At 40.3% G+C, this 15,508-nt stretch overlaps 1 protein-coding gene across 2 annotated transcripts in view; it reads left to right on the top strand.

Annotated features, from left to right (window-relative positions):
• The window catches only part of GLCE (glucuronic acid epimerase), a 107,491-nt gene that overhangs the window by 30,602 nt on the left and 61,381 nt on the right, over positions 1-15,508 (top strand). For both annotated transcript variants that reach the window (XM_080675334.1, XM_080675335.1), the window contains one exon: positions 15,082-15,173. The gene's annotated coding sequence lies outside the window, so the exon portion shown is untranslated. The remainder of the gene's footprint in view (positions 1-15,081; positions 15,174-15,508) is intronic.

The raw sequence follows: 15,508 nt of genomic DNA, 5'->3' as shown, positions 1-15,508 counted from the left end.
GGGAAGGAAGGGACTGGAGACCGGGAGAATAGATGCATGCTCAGTAAAGTCTGGGTGAAATAGGGGAGATACTACCTGTCAGTCACACCTGGGAACAGGTCATTGGCCAGAGTAGGCATGGCCACAGCAAGCACAGGAGGATTTGAAACATTTAATGCCCTAAACAAAGGAGTTAGTGCTCTTGCTCTCTCTTGTGCTCTTGGCTCCTGGCTCTTGGTTGACTCCTGGCTTGCTTGGCTTCCACACTCCTGCATTTTCCCACATGGCCCACAGCCAGGTGGACCCCACACAGTGGATTAATGGACTGCAACTAGCCTAATGCTGTACCGAATCCAATTCCAACATGGAATGGAAATTTTGGACACTGGCTCTGCTTCTAGCTTTATTGAAGGGATATAATTCCATGAAAATAAAGCTTTCAACTACATCTTCTCATCCTCCCGTGGGGTCCTCCGAAAATGTTTATTCCAGTGGTACCCCAAGAACCCTACTCCCACTAGCAAAGGAGAAAGGCAATCTATGCATTTCTCTGATAACAACACTACAATAGTGTTTTACATGCTAGATGCTCAACAGATATTGTTAACAAGGTTTACTTTGTTTTTTCTTGTGTTATTAGGACATGAATTAACTCTCTTTTCTGCTATGTTCTCCAAAAGCAGTGAGGAATTTTTGAGTTTAGTAATCCAGATTCAGATGACAATTTAAGATTCTGCTGAAGAGTTTTTTAAAAGGCCTTAAAAATGATCATGTACTCCATTTTATTTTTCTTAATAAGAATTCTAGGAGGAGAAACCAAGATGGCGGCATAGGTAAACACCTAAACTGCTGCCTCGCACAACAATTTCAAAACTACAACTAAAAGACGAAATGGACATCATCCAGAACCACAGGAAGGCTGGCTGAGTGGAAATTCTACAACTAGAAGGAAAGAGAAAAGCACACTAAGACTCAGAGGAGCTGCAGGAGGCAGAGCTGCGCGCAGAGAGGACTGGCAACTGAGTGTGCGGCTGGCTTTCTCAAGTGGGAGGGAGACAAAAGCTCCCGACTGCGCTGAACTCCAATTCCGGGCGAGACTCTGGGGACCCAGACTCATACAGGGTGAAACTGGACTGTCAGGAAAGAGAAAAGCACACTGAGACTCAGAGCAACTGCAGAAGGCAGAGTTACTGAGGCGCGCGCGGAGAGGGCGGGCAACTCAGTACGCGGCTGGCTTTCTCAAGCGGGAGGGAGAAAAAAGCTTCTGACTGCACTGAACTCCAGTTCCAGGCGAGACTCTGGGGACCCAGACTCATTCAGGGAGAAACTGGACTGTCTGACAGTGGGTGGAACTCGAGGGCGGCTTTCTCTCAGAGGTGCTTGCAGCGATTACCATGGGACACTGATACACAGGGGCCTATTAGGGCAGGAGGGATGGGAAACCAATGCTGTCTGCTCCGCCCTGAGACTCTGCCCCATCCAAGCTGAGCACAGAGGCTTTTGCAAGTCTTATCTCATAAGGGTGTCTCCAGCACAGCAGTTCTCCCAGCATAGACACAGCTGATCCTCACAGCCAATTGGCCTGGAGGTCAATTCCTCCCAGTGATGCCAACAGCAATCAAGGCTTAACTACAACAAGACTGTGCACACAGCCCACAAAAGGGTGCTCCAAGAGTGTCCACCTCAGGTAACTGGGGAGGCTAAGCCACTGGGCCCTATAGGACACCTAGCACACAAAACCACTCTATCAACTCAGGGAAGCAGCCAAAATGCAGAGACAAAGAAACAGATCACAAATGAAAGAAATGGAGGAAAGCAAACAACTGGATATAGAGTTCAAAACCCACGATTACAAGGTTTTTCAAGAATTTCCTAGAAAAGGCCAATAAATTTAGCGAGACCCTCGGATATGAAAAAGGACCGACTAGAAATTAAGCATACACTGATGGAAATAAAGAATAATATACGAAAAGATCCAACAGCAGACTAGAGGATCACAAGAATCAAGTCAAAGATTTGAAATACAAAGAAGCAAAAAACACCCAACCGGAAAAGAAAAAAGAATCCAAAAATATGAAGATAGTGTAAGGAGCCTCTGGAACAACTTCAAGCGTACCAACATCAGAATTATGGGGGTGCCAGAAGAAGAGAGAGAGCAAGATACTGAAAACCTATTTGAAGAAATAATGACTGAAAACATCCCCCACCTGGTGAAAGAAATAGAATTACAAGTCCAGGAAGCGCACAGAACCCCAAACAAAAGGAATCCAAAGAGGACCACACCAAGACACATCATAATTAAAATGCCAAGAGCAAAAGACAAAGAGAGAATCTTAAAAGCAGCAAGAGAAAAAGTTAGTTACCTTCAAGGGAGCACCCATACGACTGTCAGCGGATTTCTCAACAGAAACTATGCAGGCCAGACGGGAGTGGCAAGAAATATTCAAAGTGATGAATAGCAAGAACCTACAATCAAGATTACTCTACCCAGCAAAGCTATCATTCAGAATAAGGGCAGATGAAGAGCTTCACAGATAAGAAAAAGCTAAAGGAGTTCATCACCACCAAAGCAGTATTATATGAAATGCTGAAAGGTATTCTTTAAGAAGAGGAAGAAGAAAAAGGTAAAGATAAAAATTATGAACAACAAATACATATCTATCAACAAGTGAATCTAAAAATCAAGTGAATAAAAAAATCTGATGAACAGAATAAAAATTGGTGAATATAATAGAATCAGGGGCATAGAAAGGGAGTGGACTGAATTCTCGGAGGGAAAGCGGTGGGGGTGGTGTGGGAAGAGACTGGACTAAAATCGTACACCTATGAATGAGGATCCGGGGGTGGAGGGGGAAGGGCAGAGGGTGGGGGGGGGGGAACCGGGTGGAGGGGAGTTATGGGGGAAAAAAGAGGAACAATTGTAATAATCTGAACAATAAAAATTTATTTTAAAAAATTGAATCGAAAAAAAAAAAATTCTAAAGTGCTAAGGAGAGTTTCACAAAAGCTGTCATATAATTTGGTAAACTTTTGCTGCTGCATTCAATAGCCAGAAAGTATTTACCCAAATAAAAAATAATCAGTAATTGCTTAAACCAGTATTCATCAGTAGATAGTGAAGAATTGCCAACCCAGAAGCACATTAAAACAAACTCCTCAATACATTTTTTTCTGTGAATGGGTAGACTTTTAAAATAATGAAAGAGATTTACTATCTGTTATTTACTATTACAGCTTCTGTCTTTCTCCTATACAGGTGGTCGGCAAACTACGGCTCGCAAGCCACATGCGGCTCTTTGGCCCCTTGAGTGTGGCTCTTCCTCAAAATACCACATGCGGGCGCGCACGTACAGTGCGATTGAAACTTCGTGGCCCATGCGCAGAAGTCGGTTTTCAGCTCTCAAAGAAATTTCAATCGTTGTACTGTTGATATTTGGCTCTGTTGACTAATGTTTGCCGACCACTGTCCTATACAATTCCCTAATGCGCTCCTACTATGTGCTAAGTGTCAGTGTACTCTTTATGGAAAACCCACAAGATATTTATCAATTGTTCAAAAACTTTTAAAGGAAATTATTCTTAATTTTTTTTTGAGATGGTCATGGTTACAATTCTGTATTACATAATTTGCCAAAGCAGCAATGGGGAATTTTATTTAATGATGGATTGGAATAAGTGTGAGACTTACAGATAATATACCCAGGTATTAATTTCAAACTTGACCATTACAGAACTTTTTAAAAATCGGAACTACTAGTGAGTGACTAAATATACTTGTAACACAAGTTTGGGCTACAAAGTGTAAACATCACATGGGTTCTTATGACACCTTAATACATACCAAGTTCTCCATCCAAAATTTCTTTATTATTCTTTGGCCAATTAACATTATTCATGTATGATTTCTTATCAGTAAGTATGACTCTTTATGTCTCCAAACAAATAGCCTAAATATATTTATACAAATATTTCATTTCTGAAAAAAATAACTTTTGGAATAGTGGATAGAAAATTCACTTGATTTGCTTATGGAGATTTAGCTATTGTCATATTAAGTTTGGATAATACTAACTTGGGTGAAAAAAGGTGATAGCTACTTTTATAAAAGTGGATTAATGCAGTATAATTTTTAAAAAGTTACTAGATAGTGTTGATTTCTGTAAACTTTTTTTGATATTTCAGTGCCTAAGAAAGTGTAGCATCATCCTACTGGATATAGTTCATATGCAAAAATTCTTACTGAATAGAAACTTGAAGAAAGCTGGAAGTATATCAGTGAATGGCACAATGATAAAAATGACTGAGGTTCTCTTGATTCTTTTGAAAAGAGAGGAAGAATACCCTTCGTGGTTATGGACATTAAAATAAAGGAGTAACTAAAATATATGCTGTGAACAGAAAGACAGATGAAACTTACTGTCTTACTGAAAAATTTTGACAGGTGCATTGCATCTTTAGAAGGCAGATTTGAATTATTAAAGCAGTTTTTGTTTAGTAATTTGAGCATCTACTAAGATTACATAGAGGAATAAGCAAGTTTTAACAGATGTTGAAACTAAAATGGCCTTAGTGAAAGGTTAGAGCAATTGCATACAAATGGCTTCAGTTAGAAAGGATAAACCATATATTTTTCCAAATGTGTTTCTGGGAAAAATGATCCTAATTTCTTGAAGCAGCCATTTCACTTCTAATTGAATATAGTATTAGGAACACCAAAGGTCTAAGGCAAAAAAAAAAAAAATTTTCTTACAGAAGTTTTTTGTTTTTCATTTGAAATTAGTGCAGTTATAGATTGGCCTTTTTAAAAGAACCTGATTCTTTTAAATAAAGTGTAGTAATGTGAAATTGTTGCTAAATTTACTAACACAGCTGTGAACAATTGTATCCGTAAAAAACAAGTAATCATTGAGTTTCATTTAAATACAAGTATTTGGAGAAACCAAGATGGCGGCATAGGTAAACACCTAAACTGCTGCCTCGCACAACAATTTCAAAACTACAACTAAAAGACAGAACGGACACCATCCAGAACCGCAGGAAAGCTGACTGAGTGAAAATTCTACAACTAGAAGGAAGGAGAAAAGCTCACAGAGAATTGGAGGTACGGCAAAGGGTCTTTGTGCGCGCAGAGAGGAAGGGCGGCGGAGTGCCTGGCTGGCTTTCTCTGGCGGAAGGGGGAAGGGAGCCCCCGACCGCATTGAACCCCAGTTCTGACTGCAGCGAACCCCAGTTCCAGGCGAGCCCCCAGGGACCCACGCTCTTGTGGGGGGAGTCTGGACTCTCGGGCGGAGACTCGGGAGCCGGGGAAGGCGGAAGACTGAAAGTCCGCTCGCGCCAGTGCGCACAAAGGCTGCGGGGGCTGCCACAGGCTTTCCCTAGCGGAAGGGAGTGAGAGGCTCCTGACGGCACCGAACACCAGTTCTGACTGAAGTGAGCCCCAGTTCTGACTGCAGTGAACCCCAGTTCCAGGCGAGCCCCTGGAGACCCACGCTCTTGTGGGGGGAGTCTGGACTCTCGGGCGGAGACTCGGGAGCCGGGGAAGGCGGAAGACTGAAAGTCCGCTCGCGCCAGTGCGCACAAAGGCTGCGGGGGCTGCCACAGGCTTTCCCTAGCAGAAGGGAGTCAGAGGCTCCTGACGGCACTGAACACCAGTTCTGACTGAAGTGAGCCCCAGTTCTGACTGCAGTGAACCCCAGTTCCAGGCGAGCCCCCGGAGACCCACGCTCTTGTGGGGGGAGTCTGGACTCTCGGGCGGAGAATCGGGAGCCGGGAAGGCAGAGGACTGAAGGCACACACGTGCTAGCAAGGGCAAGGCTGATGGGAAGCCAAGACTGAGACTCCACCCCATCCAAGCTGAGCACAGAGGCTATTGCAATTTGGCAAGTCTAATCCTATAAGGCTGTCTCCAGCACCGGACTTCTCCCAGCATAGACACAGCTGATCCTTACAGCCAACTGGCCTGGAGGTCAATTCTTCCCAGTGATACCAACAACAATAAAGACTTAATTACAACAAGGCTGTACACACAGTCCACAAAGGTGTGAACCAAGAGTGTCCACCTCAGGTTAACTGGGGAGGCAGACCCACTGGGCCAAATTGGAAACCTAGCACACAAATCTACCAACTCAGGGAAGCAGTGAAAATGCGGCATCTAAGAATCAGATCACAAACGAAAGAAATGGAGGAAAACAAACGACTGGATATAGAATTCAAAACCACGGTTATAAGGCTTTTTAAGAATATCCTAGAAAAGGCCGATAAATATAACGAGACCCTCGAAGAGATGAAAAAGGACCAACTAGAAATTAAACATACACTGACTGAAATAAAAAATATTATACAGAGACCCAAAAACAGACAAGAAGAACACAAAAATCAAGTCAAAGAATTGAAATACAAAGAAGCAAAAAACACTCAACCGAAAAAGCAAAAAGCAAAAAAAAAAATCCAAAAAGTTGAAGATAATGTAAGAAGACTCTGGGACAACTTCAAGCGTACCAACATCAGAATTATGGGGGTGCCAGAAGAAGAGAGAGAGCAAAATACTGAAAACCTATTTGAAGAAATAATGACCGAAAACTTCCCCCACCTGGTGAAAGAAATGGACTTACAAGTCCAGGAAGCCCACAGAACCCCAAACAAAAGGAATCCAAAGAGGACTACACCAAGACACATCATAATTAAAATGCCAAGAGCAAAAGACAAAGAGAGAATATTAAAAGCAGCAAGAGAAAAACAGTTAGTTACCTACAAGGGAGCACCCATACGACTGTCAGCTGACTTTTCAACAGAAACTATGCAGGCCAGACGGGAGTGGCAAGAAATTTTCAATGTGATGAATAGCAAGAACCTACAACCAAGATTACTCTACCCAGCAAAGCTATCATTCAGAATTGAAGGGCAGATAAAGAGTTTCACAGACAAGAAAAAGCTGAAGGAGTTCATCACCACCAAACCAGTATTATATGAAATGCTGAAAGGTATTCTTAAAGAAGAGGAAGAAGAAAAAAGGAAAGATAAAAATTGTGAACAACAAATACATATCTATCAACAAGTGAACCTAAAAATCAAGTGAATTAAAAACCTGAGGAACAGAATAATCTGGTGAATACAGTAGAATCGGGGGCATAGAAGGGGAGTGGACTGATAATTCTCAGGGGGAAAGGGGTATGGGGGGGTTCATGAAGAGACTGGACAAAAATCATACACCTATGGATGAGGACAGTGGGGGGTAGATAAGGGCAGAAGGTGGGGTGGGAAATGGCTGGAGGGGAGCTATGGGGGAAAAAAGGAGAAATAATTGTAATAATCTGAATAAAGATTTATTTAAAAAATAAATAAATAAAATAAAATGAAAAAAAAAAATAAATAAATAAATACAAGTATTTGGGTGAATATAATTTTTAGAAATAACACCTAAAATAAACTTAGAAATAGAATAGATTGAATATGATTAAATGTGGACACGTAGCAGATTTGTATTTATGTTTTTTTAAATTTAAGTTAATTCTTGTAGTATGTGGATTTGAATGTTTTGTGCCATGTGTACGTATAGTATATAATGGAAGCTTATAGTACTAGTGTATTAGTAGGACAAATAAACTCTGCAGAAGAGTAGAATTAATTCTGAAATATTGTTATCTGATTTACATTTTTGTTTCACCTTGTCCTATTTATTCAAATAAAACAACTATTTTTTCCCTGATAATAAAGGTGGAAACAAATGATTATTTTACTTTTTTTATTTTTAGACTGCTCTTATGCATTTGAAGTAGAATTAATCACAAAACATTTTTTTCTCCCTGAAATTCTCTGACTGTAAATCAGCATTATTTAAAAAAAAAAAAAAAAAAAGACAACTTTACTGGAAGTTCTTTTATGATGCCATTAAGTCATCAGGATTTACTCTTCAGTTAGGTAGGGTTGTGATTGTTTGCAGATTAGATTCCTTTGCAGGTGATGCACTACCTAGAAGAACTGACATTTAGGTTATTGATCCCCCAGTGATTCTACATGTCAGGACTGAGTGATGTTATTTGTCACTGCTCTATCTCAGAACTAGCCAGAATAAACAAGAGAATTGTTACAGACTATAAAATCCAAACTAAATATCCTAGAAAAACCTTAATGAGCTAAAGGTTATTTGTTTATTTAATTATCATAATTTTTTTCATGAATATGCAGTAAAATTGACTTTTTCTATGTACAATTGATGAATTTTAACATGTCTGTAGATTCATGTAACCATCATCAAAGTCATTATCCAGACAGTTCAATTAATTCATAAAACTTCATGCTATCCCTGTCACTTTGTAGTTGTACCTTCTCCAGACCCATCAATAACTCTTGACAACAACTCTGTCGTTTTAGTTTTAGTTTTTTCAAAAATGATCATTAAATGGAATTATACAGTACATAGCCATATGTGACTGTTAGCATAATGCCTTAAGATTACTTTTAAGTGCTGAGTAGGATTCAGTTGTATGGATGTACCAGAGTTTGTTTATCCAACCATTCATTCATTGAAGGACTTTGAGTTGTTCATCCTTTTAGCTAATTCGAATAGAGAAGTTATAAACATTCACGTACAGGCTTTTGTGTGAATGTGAATTTTCATTTCTCTTGGGTAAATACATAGTAGTGGGATTAATGAATCAGATGGTAAGTATATAATTTAAAAATATAAGAAATTGCCAGACTTTTTTCTAAAGTGGTTGTACCACTTTGTATTCCCATCAGAAGTGGATGATAATTCTAGTTCTGCCTACTTGTCAGCACTTGGTATGGTCAGTCTTTTTAATTTTAGCCATTCTAATAGGTTTGCGATGATATCTAATGATTTTCATTTGCATTGTCCTAATAGCTAATGATGCTGAACGTATTGTCATGTGCTTTTTTGATATATATCTATAATAAAGTGTAATATGCTAATTAGACTGACAGCCAAATGACCTACTGGACAGCCTTTCAGACGACCTTCCGGATGAAGCCAGTGGCTGCAGCGACCGCGGCTACGAGGGCCGAGCCCCTTGCATGAATTTCATGCATCGGGCCTCTAATACATATATATATCTATATATCCTATCTAATAAAGAAGGAATATGCTAATTGACCCTCATTCCATTGCAAAGATGGCAGTGCCCACAGCCAATAAGGAGGGAATATGCTAATTGACTACCCTGCCCTCAAAGATGGCAGCGCCCAGTCCCCTCAGCCCCCCCAGCCGCCCAGGGCCGGCCCGAGGTTCAGGCAAGCCTCTGATGGTGGCTGCCCAGCCGACGCCCAAGGCACAAGCAAGCCTCGGATGGCGGCTGCCCAGCTGGCCCGAGGTGCAGGCAAGCCTCTGATGGTGGCTACCCGGCTGCCCGAGGCTCAGGTAACAAGGGCTGGCCAAGGCTTGCGCTGCCAGCAGTGGCAGCAGCAAAGGTGTGATGGGGCGTCACCTTCCCCTGATTGCTGGGTCACCTCCCGCACCTGAGGGCTCCCGGACTGTGAGAGGGGCAGGCCGGGCAGAGGGACCCCCCCCCCCTCCAGTGCATGAATTTTCATGCACCGGGCCTCTAGTATCTATATATAGATACATAGATATACATAGATATATCCATCCTCTTTGGTGAAGGGTCTGTTTGAGTCTTTTGCCTATTTTTTTTTAAATAATAGAAACTTTTATTTTGGAGTTATTATAGATTTATAGAAAAGTTACAAAGGCCCTAGCCAGTTTGACTCAATGGGTAGAGCATTGGCCTGCCTACTGAAGGGTCCCGGGTTTGATTCCGGTCAAGGGCACATGCCCACTTGCAAACTTGGTCCCCAGAAGTGGCTTTGCAGGAGGCAGCCAATCAATGATTCTCTCTCATCCTTGATATTTCTGTCTCGCACTCTACCTTCCTCTCTAAAATCAATAAAAATACATTATTTTAAAAAGAAAAGTTGCAAAGATAAAACAGAGTTCCTGTATGTCCCTCACCCAGCTTCCCATAATAACATCTTATGAAACCAAATACATTTGTTAAAGCCAGGAAACCACCATTGGTACCTTATGTTAACCAAACTCCATATTCTATACTTGGATTTTGCTGATTTTCCACTAGTCTTCTTTTTTTGTTCTAGGATCCCATACAGGATTCTACATTGCATTTATGTCTCCAGTAGTCTGTGGCATTTCTCAGTCTTTGTTTTTTGGGACCTTGATAGCTTTGAGTACTAGTCAGGTTTTTTGTAGAATGTCCCTTAATTTGTGTTTGTCTGATGTTTTTGTTACTAGACTAAGGTTAAGAGTTTTAGGGAAGAATTTTATCACATCATATTGGAACTACATGATAGCATCACTTGGTTAAGGTAATGTTTGCTAGGTTCCTCCACCTTAAAATTATTTTTGTCTTTCTGTACCCTATTCTTTAGAAGTGAGTCACTAATTCTAGCCTACACTCAAGGGGGTGGGTTGATTGTGCTACATTTTATGAATGAGTTATATCTCTCTATATATATTATTAGGAATTCTTCTGTAAGGAAGTTTGTCCCTTCTCTTCCATTCTTCACTGATTCATTCATTCATTCATTTACATCAATATGTATACTTTAAACATTGGTTTATAGTTCAATACTACGTTATTTATTTTGTTGCTAAAATTATTCCAATGTTAACTCCTGTTCCTTTTCTTTTTTGAGTTCCTGATTTCTGGCTCTACAAGATAACTCCAGGCTCATCTTGTCTTTTCTCCACCCTACTCTTAAAATCAGTCATTTCTCTAATGAGCTCTGGTCTCTTGTATTGGATAATTGTGTTTAAAGACCGCTGTCTAGGTGCTGGATGTACTCCTTGCTATTGAGGTATCACTGTTTCTAGGCCTTCTCAGAGAACAGAACTAGGCATTATACATATGTATGCTAATCCATGTATGTATACATATCTATAATTATTTCTGCATTTATTCATCTATATTACATATTAAGCAGTGTATATGTTAAATTCATACCAATGTCTTTGACTACAGTCCAGTACCACAGGGTTCGTTCTAGCCTTCTCCACCTGGCTTCTCTCTGACAGTGAGAAACCTGGCTTCAATCATTCATTTACTTACTTGTTCCACCCCACTATACTACATGTAAAGCAAGTTCAGAATTGTTAACTAGTACCACCACCAGAAATATATTTACCACATAGAGTACAGTGTTTATGTGCAGGTCCTTTTATATTTAGCTTTAAAGTTTCCATTCAAAACATTATTTCCCAAATTTACTTGGGTCAGCTCAATTTCCCCGTATTCCCTTCAGTGAGGTAATGCTATCCATTTATAATACAGTCAGATTCATTTGATTAAAGTTCACTCTTTACTGGTTTATAAAAGGATATTTGTGATGTGTGATTCTATATGGGTTTTTGACAAATACACAGGGTCATTGTCGATGACCCCTGTACCATACAGGCAATTTCATCACTCTAAAATTCTCCTGTTAAAAGGGTCTGAACCCAATTACAATGTGTGTATGGCAGGGGGTCCCCACACCAACAAGTAATTCTCGGACATCAGCTGAGTATTCTACAATTCAGCTCTACTCTGACACTGTCTATCTGGAGATGGCATCAGATTCCTTAGGTTACGAGCTCAATCCCATAAGGCTGCTCTCCCCTGCCACCCCTACTTCAGAGGCCAATCCTAAGTCCAGGTTATCACCCGTGCTTCTGATCCACCAGCTGTAGATTGGCTATTTCAGCGACCACCCCTACTCCTTGGGTTTTATTAATTTGCTTAGAGTAGCTCACGGAACTCAGAGAAACACATTATTTAACTAGATTACTGGTTTACAAAAGGATATAAACATCTAGATTGAAGAGATGAGTAGGGCCAGGTATTAGGGTGTGGAGCTTTCATGCCCCCTCCGAGCCCACCACTCCCCAAATTTTCACAGGTTCACTAACCAACCTGGAAGCTCTTTGAAACCACTCCTATTGGGTTTTTATGGAGGCTTCATTGTGTAAGCCAGATTGATTAAATCATTGACTCTTGCCATTGGTGATTGATGCATCTCCAATCCTCTTTCCTACCTGCATGTCAGGGGTGGGGTTAGGAGACTGAAAGTTATAGTCTTCTAATCACATAGTTGATTCTCTTGACAACCAGCCCCCTTAGGTGCTTTCCAGAAGTCACCTCATTAACATAAACCCAATGTGGTGGAAAGGGGCTTGTTATGAATAATCGGCCACCCATTTTACCTTCATGGCTCCGAATTATTTATAGGAACTGAGGACAAGAGACCAAATATTGAATGCTCCCATTGCTCTTATCACTTGAGAAATTCCAAGGGTTTGGAGAGCTGTAGGTGAAGACCAACTGTATACGAAAAATATATTTTGATCATCTGAATGACCAAATATATATTTCTTATAAATCACAGTATTGCACCTGTGCATCTGCTTTGTAGTCAGCCATTTCCCTATCCTCCCATCCCTGACAATTTGTTTTCTTTTCCTATAGTTTTGCCTTTTTTGGTGTGTCATAATGAATGCAGTAATACAATATGTAGCCTTTTGGATCTGGCCAGAGCTATTGATTGTGTTTTAAACTATATCTCTGTGGGGTTTTTTTTATAGTGGTTGCTGTAGGAATTACAATGCCAAACAAGTTCCTTTACTCCTTCCCCTCATATGGTAGTTACATTTTATGTTGTATTACATACATATTATAGAATACCAGAGGCTCGATACACAGATTCATGCACCAGTGAGGTCCCTAGGCCTGGCCTCTGGGGATCGGGCAGAAACCGGCTCTCCGACATCCCCCGAGGGGTCCCAGGTTGTGAGAGGGCAGTTCTCGGGTGACACACCCCAGAATCGGGCTCCCTCCTCTCTGGTTCCAGGTGCATCACCCAAGAACCACAGGTGCCAAGTCACCACAGGTGCCAAGTCACCACAGCTCGGCAACTCCTGCATTGAGTGTCTGCCCCCTGGTGGTCAGTGCATGTCATAGCCAGCAGTCGGAGCATCTGCCCCCCTGGTCGTCATTGCGCATCATAACTACTGGTCGGACAGTTGCTTAGGCTTTTATATATATAGATATGTTGGAAGCCCCATCAGACAACATTATACATTTTGCTTTCAACTATCAAACTTATTTTAAAGACCTCAAGAAGATAAAAATAATAGTAGTATACTATATTTACTCAGATAATTAGCAATTATGCCACTCACTCTTTATTCCCGGTGTATCAAAAGTTTCCTTATGATATCATTTACAATCTGTTGGAAAAACTTCCTTTAGTAATTCTTTTAAAGCAGTTCTGATGTCAACATATTCTCTTGTTTTTCTTCATCTAAGAATGTCTTTATTTCATCTTCATCTTCATTTCATGATATTTTTTGTCTTCAGTTTTCTAAAGTTTAATTAGTGTATGTCTGGCCATGGATTCCTTTGTATTTATTCTGGTTGAGGGTTTGCTGAGTGTCTTAAATCTTACAGATTATTTTATGTCCTTCAACACATTTGGAAAATATTTTCTTAAGATATTTTTATTACACTGAATGCTTTGTTCTCTCTTGCTGGGATTCTAGTGTCACAAATGTTGAATTTAAGGCACTCCCCTTTTTTTTCCCAGTCTTTTTTTCTCTAGTGTTCACCTTAGATAATTTCTATTCATCTATATTAAGTTCACTGAATTTTTCTTTTGTAGTTTCCATTCTATTGAGCTCATCTAGTGAGCTTTTAATTTTGGTTATTGATATTTTTCTTTTAATTTTTTTTATTGTTTAAAGTATTCCATATAGTAGTACATATATCTCCTTTGTTTTCCCCCATTGACCTTCCCCAGCCTCCCCTACCCCCTGTCGCATGCCCTCATTATTGATATTTTTCTAATTCTAAGATTTGCATTTGGTTCTTTATATCTTCTTTTTTTTTTTTTCTGAGTCTTTTTATTTTTCCACATGTGTAAAGAATGTTTGCTCTTACTTGGTAAAACATTCTAAATAGTTGCTTTTATATTCCTTTATATCTTCCTCAGATAATTTCAGTATCTGTTCTTTCTTGGTGTGGACATCTTTTCCCATGCAAGTTGAGATTTTCCTGGTTCTTCTTATGTCAAGTAATTTTGGATTATATCCTGGGCATTTTGACTCTTATGTTATGAAATTTTGGGTCTTGTTTAAATATCATGCATAATGTTGATGTATTTGTTTAGTATGCTATCAGCCTAGTTAGGTTCAGGCTGTATGTTCTTGTGGGTAGTGGTTACAACATCAGTTCAATTTTCAAGGACTTTGCCATGCTGTTTGCACTGTCCCGCATGTGCACCATCCATTGGCCAATCTGGAACTTGGTAGTGGTCTGTCTCATAGTTCAAGTCTCAAAGTCTATGTTATTTGGGTCAAATCCACACATGTGCTGCTTGAGGGTAAGCCCAGCGGTTCATAAACAATTTTGAAATGTTGCTTTCCCAAGCTCCTCCTTCTCTGGGATCTCCCAGTGCTTTCTGATTTGCTGCAACTCCCCCTTTTCCATTCTCTGACCAGAAAGATAGGGCTTTATTTATCCCTCTTCGATGTGCATTATCTTCAACTGTGCCCTTATCTAGGGCCAAGAGGCAGGAGGACAGAGGGAGAGAGAAAAAGCAATAGGGATTCAGCACATCCTCTTGGGCCCACAGCTACTCGGGTCAGAGAGGAAGGTGTTCCCCTCCATCAGAGTCTTAGGGTCCCGATGGCTTCTATTGCCACAGCTGTCACCGGAGACTAAGCTTGAGAGAATGGAGAAAAAAGGGGAGGGATTCCCACACATTTTTGTGTGAGGAGGTCCCCCTTTCCCAGAGCGAGCACCAAAAAACTTCTGAAGCTTTCTCTATGCTAATGCATACTTCTGGGTGGAGTTGTATTAAGTTCAGGCTGGAAGAAGCCAGTGGGAAACAAAATGCTCTTTCAGTGATACTTCAAATTCTGGTCTTTTTACCCAATCTGCTTGCTACTGTTTACTTTTCAGAGTCCTCAAATAGGGGCTCCATATATTCTATCCAGATCTTGTAGCTACATTCACTCAGAGAGACAGGTTGGAATATGATTACCCCATTTTATCCAGCATTGGTTAACAAAGGTTTTCAATTTTGTTTCTCCAGGAATTTCACAAGAAACTGAAGTTTCGATCAAAAAATATTTTGAGTTTGAAACCAGACATGTACTAGAGTTTAGATTCTTTCATTTAATTAAGGTAAGATTGTTTAATAAGATTTAATCACACCCTTACTGTACATTTTCAGTATATATGTATATTTTAAATATGTTTTCATTGAATTTTAGAGAGAGAGGAAGGGAAAGGGATAGACAAATAGAAACATTGCTCAGAGAGAAACTTAACTGACAGACTGCCTCTTACACCCCCACTACTGGGGATCGAGCCTGCAACCTGGGCATGTGCCCTGACCAGAAATTGAAATGGTGACCTCTTGGTTCCTGGGTTGACACTCAACCACTTAGCCACACCAGCCAGGCTCAAACTTATATTTTAATGTGTGCTTTATTAATACTTTTCAATCTACCAGAGAT

The sequence above is a fragment of the Plecotus auritus genome, assembly GCF_963455305.1.
Source record: "Plecotus auritus genome assembly, chromosome: 1".
NCBI lineage: Eukaryota > Metazoa > Chordata > Mammalia > Chiroptera > Vespertilionidae > Plecotus > Plecotus auritus.
This window is presented reverse-complemented; position numbering and strand designations above follow the sequence as displayed.